The 12,555-nt window shown below is 33.8% G+C and overlaps 2 protein-coding genes and 1 long non-coding RNA gene across 3 annotated transcripts in view; 2 read left to right on the forward strand and 1 right to left on the reverse strand.

Moving 5' to 3' along the window:
• The window catches only part of LOC137253109 (uncharacterized), a 486,773-nt gene that overhangs the window by 348,740 nt on the left and 125,478 nt on the right, over nucleotides 1-12,555 (forward strand). The window lies entirely within an intron of this gene.
• Nucleotides 1-12,555, reverse strand: part of Chd64 (calponin 3) — a 97,072-nt gene that overhangs the window by 83,728 nt on the left and 789 nt on the right. The gene's annotated exons all lie outside the window — the stretch shown is intronic.
• Nucleotides 7,058-8,025, forward strand: LOC137233975 (uncharacterized). Its single transcript, XR_010947627.1, has 3 exons — nucleotides 7,058-7,382; nucleotides 7,449-7,583; nucleotides 7,641-8,025. It is a non-coding gene; the product is annotated as an uncharacterized lncRNA (long non-coding RNA).

Genomic DNA, 12,555 nt, shown 5'->3' on the forward strand with positions numbered 1-12,555 from the left:
CAAAAGTCTTACGGCATGAGGATTATAAGTTTTATGGCGTATTCCTTATAATATTCCTCATTTTTCTGTACTTATGTCATCCGGCAGAATGTTTATCTGAAATAAAACGTTATGTATGTATAAGGCTTATAGCCAGTGCACGGATTTTAAAAAAGAGAATGTTGGTAGACGAAAAATTTAAATAGTGGTAGAAGTTGGTAGATATTTTTCCCAAGAAAACAATAGCTGCACTTTATATTTGTACAAAATAATTCATATTTTATTGTAAAACAAATAAAACACATTTCACGGAAATAACCCTTTAAAAAAAATATGTAAACAAAACAAAAAAAATGCTGTAAATTTGTGTATACATACATAGCTTATGCCTATATGATACTTGCTTTTTTCCTGTATTTTTAGCTTGAAATACTGAGGAAACTTTAACGAAACGTCTAATTAGAACAACAATTTCCAATTTACCAGTATTTTTCTGCAATTCTGGCATGTTATTGTTTACTTAAAACTTTTTTATTTTCGTTCAAAATTATTCATTAAAAACTGATGAAAATAATGCAGGAAAATATTTGCGTGTAGATGACTACTACATTTCTTTCATAAACAAATTTATTTCTTGTATTGAATTTGTGGACAAATTTTTCAAAATAAAAACCAAATTTTCAACAAAAAAAAAATTGTCAGAAAAAAACAAAAGAAAAATCTAATGCCATATGGGTGTTATTATCTATAAGGAACAATTTCACCTTCTAAAAATTAAATTTTTTTATAAAATCTTATTAATTCAATTGGAGGCTGAAATAAAGTCCGTCCGCTAAGTACAATACTCTTTTATTAATATTTGATTGGAAATGCTTGAAATTTTTAATCCATTACGCTTGGTGGTTTTTATGTCGTTCATTACATAGAACGACCTTTCTGCGGCTGTACTACTGTGAGGTAATATTGCTAAGGAGCACATTTATTCACTCAAATTTTCTTCTAGAAGATTCTTTTCAGTTCCCAACTTTATTATTTTATATTAATATTCTTGAAGTCCTATTGAAAAAATAAAACACAATGTTTTTCTAGTTGAATCGATCAAACATAGTCATATGTTCCTGATGATGGTTTTAGAATGAAACCGAAATATCGACGAATATATGTAAAATACAATAGAAAAACATTGTGTTTTATTTTTTCAATAGGCCTTGAGCTCATTAAAGACTTCAAAAATATTTAAGTATAAGGCTAATAAAATTTTATATTAAGAATATCGTCGGAAAATATCTTTTCTATTTTTTCCTTATTATATAACATTAATGATCGCCATTCGTTGTTAAGAATTTCCATGGAAGTCTTGTGAAATGGAAAATCCTTAAGTAAGGGAACAATCGTTGTAATTTGACTAGATTGAATACTTTTTGCATTAAAATATTCGAAAAGGTGTAAAATTTCGTCTTCGAAATTGAATCGTTTCTCAATTTCCTTACAAAGGCAAATGTTGGTAGATTTTTGAGCTTTAGTGGTAGACGTGGTAGAAAATGAAAATGGGCTAAAAAGTTGTTAGATCTACCAATAAAGTGGTAAAGTCCATGCACTGCTTATAGGCCATATAAAACAAGAATTACACAAGGGATTATTATGAGCCATTAGGTAAAATATAACAACCCCATTATAAGGCTTAAGGACTAAACAAAATAAGGCTTACATTAGGTCTTATTTTAATACATTACTTGCTGAATTAGGTCCTTTTATATAAGGCTTATACCAAATTAAAATGAGGCTCACATAAGGCGTTATAATAGGATAATGAGCCCTATTCTGCATTTCGACTTGGATTGGAATTTTTTCGATTTGGCAATTTTGGTATTCTGTGTTCCAATCTCTTTCGATCCAACTTCGAATCGTTCGATTTTTTGTATTCTGCATTTCGATCGTAGTTCCGTTTCTAAGTTGCAAATTAGTTGGCGGAAAAATATTTTCTTTTTATTTTTTTTATTAATTTATAACAGAATTTTAACAAAAATGTAAGTAAAACTTGTTAAGAAACGTAGAAGGCTTGAGATGATTGTTTTTTATATGTTTCCAGGTCAAAAACAACATGTCGATGTCGAAGTCCTTGGACGTATTTGCCCCGCAAAAGTATCTAACACATACTTGAAAGCATCCTTGTTAAGTCGAAAGTTTTTTTTGAACCTAGATAAGAAAATATGTCATTAAACTTTACCACTTTTAAGTTCAATTTCTTACAATTCGTCACTCATCTCAAATAGATTACACAAATCTCGCAGTATTTGCCTTTCCATTCTCGCCTGGCCATTTTCGTATGCGTTGCTTTCCAACTCCACAAATAACGCCGCGGCTATTGATTCCATTATAATAGACAGCTATAATTTGTGTCTGTTCGTTGGGTCCAGTTATATGCCAAAGCAAGCTGCCGGCGTAGAGGAAGGTGAAGCGAAAACGTAAACAATCCTTGCGGAAAGAATAAATAAACCTTTATAAAGTAATTTAGGCCAGTGCAATGAAATTAGCATCCTTAAAATTCAGAAAATGTTAACTATAATCGTGCAGGAATCCGTTTTAACAAAACACGGTGGCCACGGCAGGGAATTGGCCAAAAGAACGACAAAAACACACTTACAATTATGAAAGCACTTCACTCAAAAAAATATAACACTGCGGCAATATATTCTATTGCTTTTTTTTGTACAAAATGGCGTGGACAATAAAATATAAACGTTTTTCGTGTTTTTTTTTACAAATTTTCTTTAATTTATTTTGTTCCAATGTTCACACATTCCGTACCAACAGCTGATTTCGAAAAATCATTTGCTCTTCCTCTTCTCTTTACGATTCCGTCGTAATGCAGAATACCAAACTTCGATTAAAGCGGAGCGTAGAACGGGAACGTAATCGAAATGCAGAATAGGGGTGAATATAAATATATAAATGCAAGGCGCGATAACCTCCCAAGAGAAGGGATAACGCTTATTTGTAGCATATGCAAGCCGAAAAAAAGCGTTATTATAAGGTGTACGATGGACTATATTTACCTTATTCTAAGGTTTGTCTATGAGGAGTGAAACTAGTATTCCTTATTGCTTACAACCACTGATGCAAGTTTTTGCTGGGTTTTTATGTACATATGTATTTATGTATGTACATCTATAGAAGGCTAAACGACGATCTGTGATCAAGCTTTAAAAAGAAAAATGGTTTAAGTGCTTGAATGTTCATTCTCGTATTTGATACAAACCGTAAGAACATCATAAGCACAGGCAAAATTCTAGGAGTTCTAGTTATAAAGCCGGTGATTTCTTTCTCACCGTTGTTTTAACGCAATTCCGTGAAGTGCACGAAGCACCAAACTATTCCAAAAAAAAAACGTAACTATTGACTGATTTGCAACCAAGGTGACTTTTTGCCTGGGTTAATGTTTAGGACACTTGGAAACAGAGATCGTCCTATTACAAAAAATATTATTTATTGAATAATTTGCTTGATACTCGGTACATATGGATATTTTTTTCCTGGGTTAATACTTACGAAGATATTTTCCGGGGAGTGGACAAGGGACCAACTTTAATCAGATGCCTGCTGGGATGCCCAGGTTTCCGGGTATGCAAAAGAAACGGTTTGTTCATTTCATTTCATTTCTCACCTTATGGGGAGTATTCTCGCCTCACTGTGTAGATGATGTTCTGGTGACAGGTCTGCAGTTTCACCGATGCTTGCCGACCACATACATTATTTGCAGTCCACCTTTGGAGACTGCAGTGATTGACTGTGTCAAAGTTATAAAGTTTTAGCTTTTGGTCTAGGTTAATTGTTATACATTTTTTAGGAAAACTTATTCTAAAATTCGGGTTTATGGCGCGATAATACTACGCCCCTCCTTTGCCTTTGAATACAGACAGACGCCAAGCTCTGGCTTGAACTCCTGATGCATCTAGGGGGCGGGAGGCGGTATGGCCTAAAAGATTTCATGTTGTCACACCAAATCGTTCCCGAGATGGTCGGGCTATTGCCTTTATGGTGCTTGTTACCGGAACATACCGGATCTGCATCCGGAAAAGGACCACCAACATCGACAACACTCCCCAAGGCTTTCGGAGAGTCCTTATCGCCACAACAACAACAACAGATTTCTGTGATTCACATAGTCCGCAGTGTGAAGTATATTTTCACTAAGTGCTTTTTGCGGTCCTCTTCAATATTTATACACTTGAAGGAAAAAAATAGCCGTATAGAAACAAACATTACGAGTAACAAAAGTATTGTTTGTATATATGAACCATGTTTGTATGTATATAAATAAGTGTTTATTTAACGAGTGTGAGCGTAACGATCAACACTACACTGACATGCCCACCTCTCCACCATCTTTATCTTGCCGACACTTAACTTTGTAACAGTTTTTTTTTTTTGTTTTCTATTGACAGGATGAACACGAATGATTCGTGTAAAGTGAAAGAATGGAGCTAAAGCCATAAATGTGTGGACAGACAAAACGCAACACATATGTAAATGCAGCTACTTATGTATGTGCATTTAAGTATCTATGTATGTAAATATGTATGTATAGATTTGTTCGAAATTTCCTTCATTTACTTAAATACAGAGGTATGTATGAAAAAATATATGTATGTACATTAGGGTGGGTCGATTTGTATGGAAAGTTAACCGATATTGCGCCATCGATTCTTCGATATGATGTGGGCTCAGGAAAAAAAGTTACACTATGAATTTTTTCGACTTTGATTTTTAAGGTTTTTTCATGACCTACTAAACAAATTTTCATATGTATACCCTGTCCGACCCAAAAATGTCCGCTAAAAACCTAGGCGATAACAGTTAAAAAAAGAAAATTAAATATTTATGTACATGAAAATTTTACAATCAAATGAAAATTTTTTTAGTAGGTCATGAAAAAGACTTTAAAAGTCAAAGTCGAAAAAAGTCAAGTAGTGGAACTTTTTTTCCTGAGCCCAAATCCTATCGAAAAATCGATGGCGCGATATCGGTTAATAAATCGACCCAGTGTAATGTACATACATCCACGTAACGATTTAAATATTTTCGTCTACTCAGCTTTCGTTGCCTTATGTGTTCCTTTTGATGTAAAACAGGGGCAGCATGAAGTGTAAGGTGCGTTCAAATCGTCTACTTCTATAAGTAGTGGTTTAATTTTCTTTTTTGTGTGTCAGGTTAGGGTTTGCTTGCCTAATTCGCAGCTGTTATTCAGAACTAGCTTGACGTTGTGAAATGACAAAAGAAAATGTTATTGAAATGCGAATGACTCCCAAACAATACGGGTAGGTTTGCTAGGGTGTTCGTTATGCCTTCCATGTGGGCTCCAAGAGTTCGAGGGGTGAAACAAAAAATTCCCACAACAGCAGAGCCCATCAAAGGACTGCTTACTTCAGCCATACTTTCCTTGGTCATTTGAGTGTTTTTGCTGTCAACAACCGGCTCCAACATCCACTTAGTAAAACATTCCCTCCAGTCACAAAAATTCCCTCTAATCCTCTTATTCTCCAAATATCCCCTCTCTACCTCACCCCGTAACCCATTAATTTAATTCCTTTCCTGTTATAAATCAACGGAACGGCTATGTTATATTTTCGTACATTTTGCCGATAAAGTCATGTTGCCTCATAACTTTTTTGGTAGTAACCCAGAATTTTTTGATAATTTTTAAAAACATTTTGCTATAGGTATTTCTCTGACTGGCACTTAGTAGGTACGTCTGTTATTATTTATTTACTACTGCGTTTATTATCTTTTCAACGCTACTTCTACCTTCTACAAATGTCCATATGTATGCATGTACAAAGTACGTATGTAGCTCCTCTTTTATTTGTTGACGAGTACGAGGAGGGGGCATATGAGTAATGCGGCAGTTACCCACCGACGTGTGCCGTACGTACGGACGTTTGTCGTACGAAGCACGTTTGACCGCACTCTCAAGCCCGAAGGAATCAATTACTATGTTTATACGCATGCATAAGTCGCTTTGAATATATATGGGTTCACTCAAAACGCATGCATAGACTAAATTTCAATTCGTTTTAAAAGTACAGTGTTTTGACTTACACTCGTTTTAAAATCGGTCGTTATTATCTCCAGACGCATGCACAGAGCGTATAAACACATCTAATGTGTGCGTCTGTGTACATGTACATAACATATTGGTGTGTGTATTGTTTACAACAAAGCATTGTTGCCATTGGCCCGTTTGCATGCATGCTTATGGAAACATCAACTTTTTCCAATTTAATTTTTGATATTGTAAAAGGCCGGAATACATATTAAATAAGTATAAATAGATTACATATTTATAATCAGCACTTTTAAATAATTATTTCGAATTATTTTCACAATTTTTCAAACTTTAATTAGGTGTTTTTGCATAAAATTGCAAACGGTCAAAAATTAGCGCACAAAAGTTTACTAGGCAACTCTGTCTAGTGAGAGAGCGATCAGCTGACACGTTCTTACGGAAAAATTCCAAATTGTTTTTGATTTCTACGTTCCGGGCTACGTACGTACGGGCGTTACACGTCGGTGAGTTTTCGTTTACATTGTACACTCATAAGATAGGTCGTGTCAGCTGACACGTTTTTGGTACGTACGTTCGTGAGTAACCACGGGTTAACTGCCGCATAATACATAAAATATTGCGATGACATCATTGAACCCTCCAAACAGCTGCTTCGTAGTCGAGCAACAAACTACGCTTACCGCCATTTGTATGTATGTAGATATGGATATAAATAACACGTACCCTACACTGAGCCAAAAAGTGCATTGTAAAAACAAGAACGCGACATATTAATTCAATAACTTTCAACTTAGGGGAAAAATAATATTGAAATACATTAATTTAACAATTTTCAACTTTGGTTTGATTATATTTATTAATTATTTCGAAAATAATATTGAAATAACTTTATTTTAATGTTGCACCATATTATTTTAAGAATTTTTTGATATTGATTCTAACGCTAAGTTGAAACATTTTTAAATCTATATTGCACAACACTAAATCAATATTGAGACGACATGGATCAGTGACGTTAAAATTGCAAAGCATTGAATCAATAAGACAAATTTTTAAATCAATATGGCAACATTTTAAATCAATCAGCTGAATCGTTCTTTGTTGCAAATTATAACACGTGCTTTTAAAAAATGTCTATTAAATTAAATTTAAAAGACGGTATTTTATTCACCAAAAAAAAAATTCTAATTTTAAATATGTATATATAAGTGTAGATGCGTAGGTAACTCTTGAAAGCCTTCAGTATTTAGACAAGGATGACATAAAGGAGGCTATTCCACCGATTGGCCTCCGGGTAAAGTTTCGCAGCAAGCTCATTGCATGGAGAAAGAAAGAGGTAAGAAGTGCTTTGCAGCCTATCTCAAGCATTTTGAAATGAGTTTTTCTTTGAAATTATTTTTAGTTTGGTATTGAATATGAAGAAGATTCCTTAAGGTCGGACTTTAGAAAATGGATGAAAGAAAGCAGTCTTAATAGTCCATCTCCAGCGCCATCCCTTCTTCTAGATGTATGCAATGTCCATGACTGTCTTAACAAAGTAATTAAAGCGCAACTTCTTGGTAAAAATTTTAATTTTTTTGTCTACTATATTTAGGATTTATCAAGTCTTTGGATGAAATGGAATCGAACCTATCATAAGCTTTCAATCAGAAGAATTTGTTGATATTACCAAACAACGCTATTTCTCTAAAATGACTCAAACATACGATATCGACCTGAAAAGAATACAATATTGTTATGAACGTCTTTATAGTGGAATGAAATACAAAAAAAATATTATTTATCCACCAACTTACATAGCAGCGCATTTAAGTTATATAAAATAAAAATGTTTTTGTATCAAAATAGCATAGCTTATATTTTATGTCAAGAAGTTTTCATATATAAATTTTGTTCACATTTCCAATCGTATGAAATTGGATCTTTAAAGGAAAGTTTAGAAATAAAAACATTTTCAGAGTTAAATACTTCGCCTCTACATCTATATCCGCTATGCAATGGTAAAACATATGTCAGACAAAAATATATAGCACAGTTGTTACTTTGTATTTTCATGAAATCTTTAAAATTTTTGTTCTCTCTTGAAAATTAAATTGTGTTTATATTTCACAAGAGTTTGGTAAGTGAAGCTCTTTAAATCGAAGAATAAGAATAAAAATTGTATATGAATTGTACTGAAGGTTTCGTAAAGTCAGTAAAACCTTAAAGAGGCTAGTAAAGGAGGGGGAGAGGTCTACAATTTCGTTATTTAATATTAATAGCGTGCGTTTTTAATTTAATAATGTACGTTTTTAATTTAATAACGTTTTCATTTAATATTAATAATTGGCATTATGAATTTAATATTGCTTCTGTTTTGCATCAACAATGCTCACTATTAATTTAATAATTCTTTCATATTGATTTAATAAGACGATAAATCAATTCCATAAGAATCAAATATTAAATCAATGCCGAATAATATTAAATATGTTGAATATTGCGCAACATTAAAATAAAGTTGTTCTATATTGAAATAAGAATTTTCGACATTACTAGACTTTCGTTAATGTTTCTTATTGAATCAATATCGTTTTTTTTGATTTTATGTTGTTTTTTCTCTGGGTGTACATATGTAAGTTCTACATAGGTATATATATACTAAGTGAAATGTAATTCTTACATATGATATCTATTTCATCCATACCAATTGTTGGGACTATAATATGTACATACTTGTAAACAAAGATTACCGGCAAGTCGTAGATCCCCTAATAAAAAAGTTGCTTGTTCGAATTTTTACTGAATTCGTGCTATAAAACAACTTAAAACTGGAATGGAGTACATGAACAACTCGGTAAAACTGTCCACATATTACAACATACAAATGTAACGATATAAGTACATAAGTAAAATAGACATTTAGCTTCAGGCATTTAGCCGTACTGAAGGAAGGTATACATTCAGTTCAGACGAACAATCCACATCTATTAAAGCACGTGATGACTGCAACTGACTGCATAGAATTACAGCTTTCACTTGATTGCATTTGATAGATTTATTTAAATTTATTGGGGGAGTTGCATTTCTTTAGCAATTGCAACGGAAATTTAAGTAATTAGATAAACTATCGTCATCATTTTGTGGTTAATCCGCATATAAGAAATCGCCTTTAAATAGAGGAAATGTTTAACGCAAAAACAAGTAGATTTTTATAGTACCACTTATGTAAGTAGCATATCTCCTCTAAAATTTGATACTTGTTTGCTAAATGCCGTTGGGTAATATGCTCAGAATGGCTAAAAAACCTATCCAAACTTTCCACATCATGATTAAAATCCGCATATTCAATGATTCGAGAAGTCAACAAAAAATGGCAGCTGTCTGCCCTGTTAAGGGCTATCCACATTCTAAACCTCTCTTTGGGAGATTTAACTGCTGGTATTGCAAATACCACGTGAAGATTGATTTCCCCAGATGTTTCTGATTGGTGTATGTTACCATAGTGTACAAGTACAAGTGTGTTGACTTATCTGTCAAGCATTCTGACAGGCACTCGCTGGCTTCGGAATGACAGCGAATTCAAAATGGATACCATTACCGAATGCTCCGAATGATTGAAAAATTGAAAAAGTCGAGACGATTGGTAGGCAAAAATGTTGTCGTTGAGACCAAAAATGCGACTCTAGACCTGAGATTTCCATCAGGTGAGCGAGGCTGTTTGTAGTTTTGACGTTTATCGCTTAGTTGACACACTTGGTATAGGTACACTATGTATGTTACAGCAAGAAGCAAACACCTGTTTTCTCAATGTTTCGTTGAAAGCTCAGTTAAACCTAACATAATTGTATCTATATAAAACAGCTAATCCAGCAAACCTTATGGAATGCATAAGTTTCGATTAATCGGAGGCATACCAAATGCCTTAGCCATAACTTTTACACCTGTCGACATTAGAAAGTCTTGGTATCGTTTTGTTTGCAGTAAAGCGCCAAATACACGACACGAACATTTCCGCAATCTTGTTCGCAGCTTTGGCCATACACCATACGAACTTTTGGCCGAACATTAGTTCTCTTTCAGACAGCGATGAATATGGACAACAATTGTGCTGCAGCAATATTGCTCGCTGTGGCAATTAAGCGTAAAAAAAGAGAGAAGATTTAATAAATTCACTCAGAAATTTTTTATTGCCATTTTACTTTTCCGCGCACGTCTGTTCCGTTCAGAAATTACTACGATTATGAGCTATTTCGCCATACACGCACGAACAGTTCGCCAAAAATTAAAATATTTTGATTTTTGGCGAACATTTGCGCGAACTGGCAAACACCACCATACACGACAGAAAAGGTCGCAGAAACATGACATAACGGGAATGTTCGCGGAAATGTTCGTGTCGTGTATTTGGCGCTTAAGGTGAGTTCTCAGACTGCCCATATATCGATGTACGATGACACGTTATTTATTTGTATTATCTAAGTTTGATCATATCTCTTGTTGGAGGTCGCGTTTATTAGGTTGTGAAATTTTGAATTATCTGAAAGCCAGAAATTGTATCTTTCTTTCTGAATCAGTTTGGTATTTTAGTCGCTTACGACAGGCATGCCTGCCGCGGGTATATTTTAAACCCCCTAACCCGATGGGGGCTGATTTGATAGTCCTGTGGTGACTGGCAGATAGCCAAGAACAAATTGTCTTTCATTCGTTCAAACCGAAACACTGGTCGATTTCAACGTTATCGATGACACAGGGATCCGATACTTATATAAGATCGCTGACAATGACATTTCCATCTTTCCTTTTTTCTTTTGATCTTAGATCCGATCGCACGTGTAAAGCAAACTTTATAACTTTTCATATATTGGTAATTAAATATAATATAGATTGTAAAACAAACGTACGTATACTTTCATTTGGATAAACCAACATCCCCAACAGTCCCTACGCATAACTATTCGACCTCTGCGCGGCTATTCTTTGTCAATTCTATTCGCATATGTAACTATCTTGCAGTACTTATTAGTACCAGTAGTTTAGATAAAAGCTGCTCTAAGAATATTCTTTATGAGTATTTTAGCTAAAGTTAATTTTCGCTATCTAAAATTTTTGCCTTCTACAGATTTTTCATTTTCAGCTCAGCAAGTGAATTGAAGCTTCAGAAAGTTGCAATTGAAGCTCAAAACTTTCAATTGAAATTCAGAAAATAGCTGATATATACTCAGGGCTGTGTGCCTTGCACGCAGAGTATATTAACTTTGATTGGATAACGGTTGGTTGTACAGGTATAAAGACGGTTGGTTGTACAGGTATAAAGGAATCGAGATAGATATAGACTTACATATATCAAAATCATCAGTATCGAAAAAAAATTTGATTGAGCCATGTCCGTCCGTCCGTCTGTCCGTTAACACCATAACTTGAGTAAATATTGAGATATCTTCACCAAATTTGGTATACGAGCTTATCTGGACCCAGAATAGATTGGTATTGAAAATAAGCAATATCGGATAATAACCACGCCCACTTTTTATATACATAACATTTTGGAAAACACAAAAACCCTGATTATTAGTAAATAATACACCTAGAATGTTGAAATTTTACGTGTAGACTGATATTGAGACTTTATAAAAATTTTAAAATGGTCATGGCAATTTTACAAATATTATTAATCATAAATCAAAAATCGTTAAACCCATCGTAACAAAATTCGGCAGAGAGATTGCCTTTACTATAAGGAATGCTTTGAAGAAAAATTAACGAAATCGGTTAAGGAGCACGCCCACTTTTATATAAACGATTTTTAAAAGGGTCGTAGACGAAAATAAGCTATAGCTTAGCAAAAAATAGTTTTGAATCAATGATATTTCACTTATCAAGTTTTATTGCAAGAGGAAATGGGGAGACACTTTTTTTAAACGGGCGGTGAAACGTGTTATGTAGAAAAGTAATTTATCTGAAATGAAATGTACAATTGAAGCTCACGCTGAGTATATAATGTTCGGTTACACCCGAACTTAGACACTTTTACTTGTTTTATTGTAAGTCTTAGTTTTACTGACCCCTTTATTTCTTTATATTTAGATTTTACAAAACCTTGATTAACTTATTATTTGCTACTATTTGTATTTAATTATTATTATTTTTATTTACTTTTGTTGCACACTTAAGGACCGTAGATATTATTGTACTAATAAAATCCTGGCAAATAAATGAAAAATTAGATGTTGAACATTTCATTTACTAAAGAAATGGCAATATAAGAGTTACAGAAGTGGTGAAAACCTCGTTATTCCCTGTAAGATATGATGTTTTTTTTCCCTAAAGTCGAACAAAGGATACTGCGATTCTAACCCCGTAGCTGAGTAAAATGGGTTAAAACTACGGTAGCTGGAACAGTAAGGATTAAGGCCAAGAGCATCACAACGACTTGCGAGTCCCGTACATGTATTGAACTCATGTTCAATGTGTGGCGATACATAGTTTCCAGAAAGAGAGCGGGAGCTACTAGTGTTCACAGCAGGAGT

Source organism: Eurosta solidaginis, chromosome 5 (assembly GCF_040869045.1).
Source record: "Eurosta solidaginis isolate ZX-2024a chromosome 5, ASM4086904v1, whole genome shotgun sequence".
Classification (NCBI taxonomy): Eukaryota; Metazoa; Arthropoda; class Insecta; order Diptera; family Tephritidae; genus Eurosta; species Eurosta solidaginis.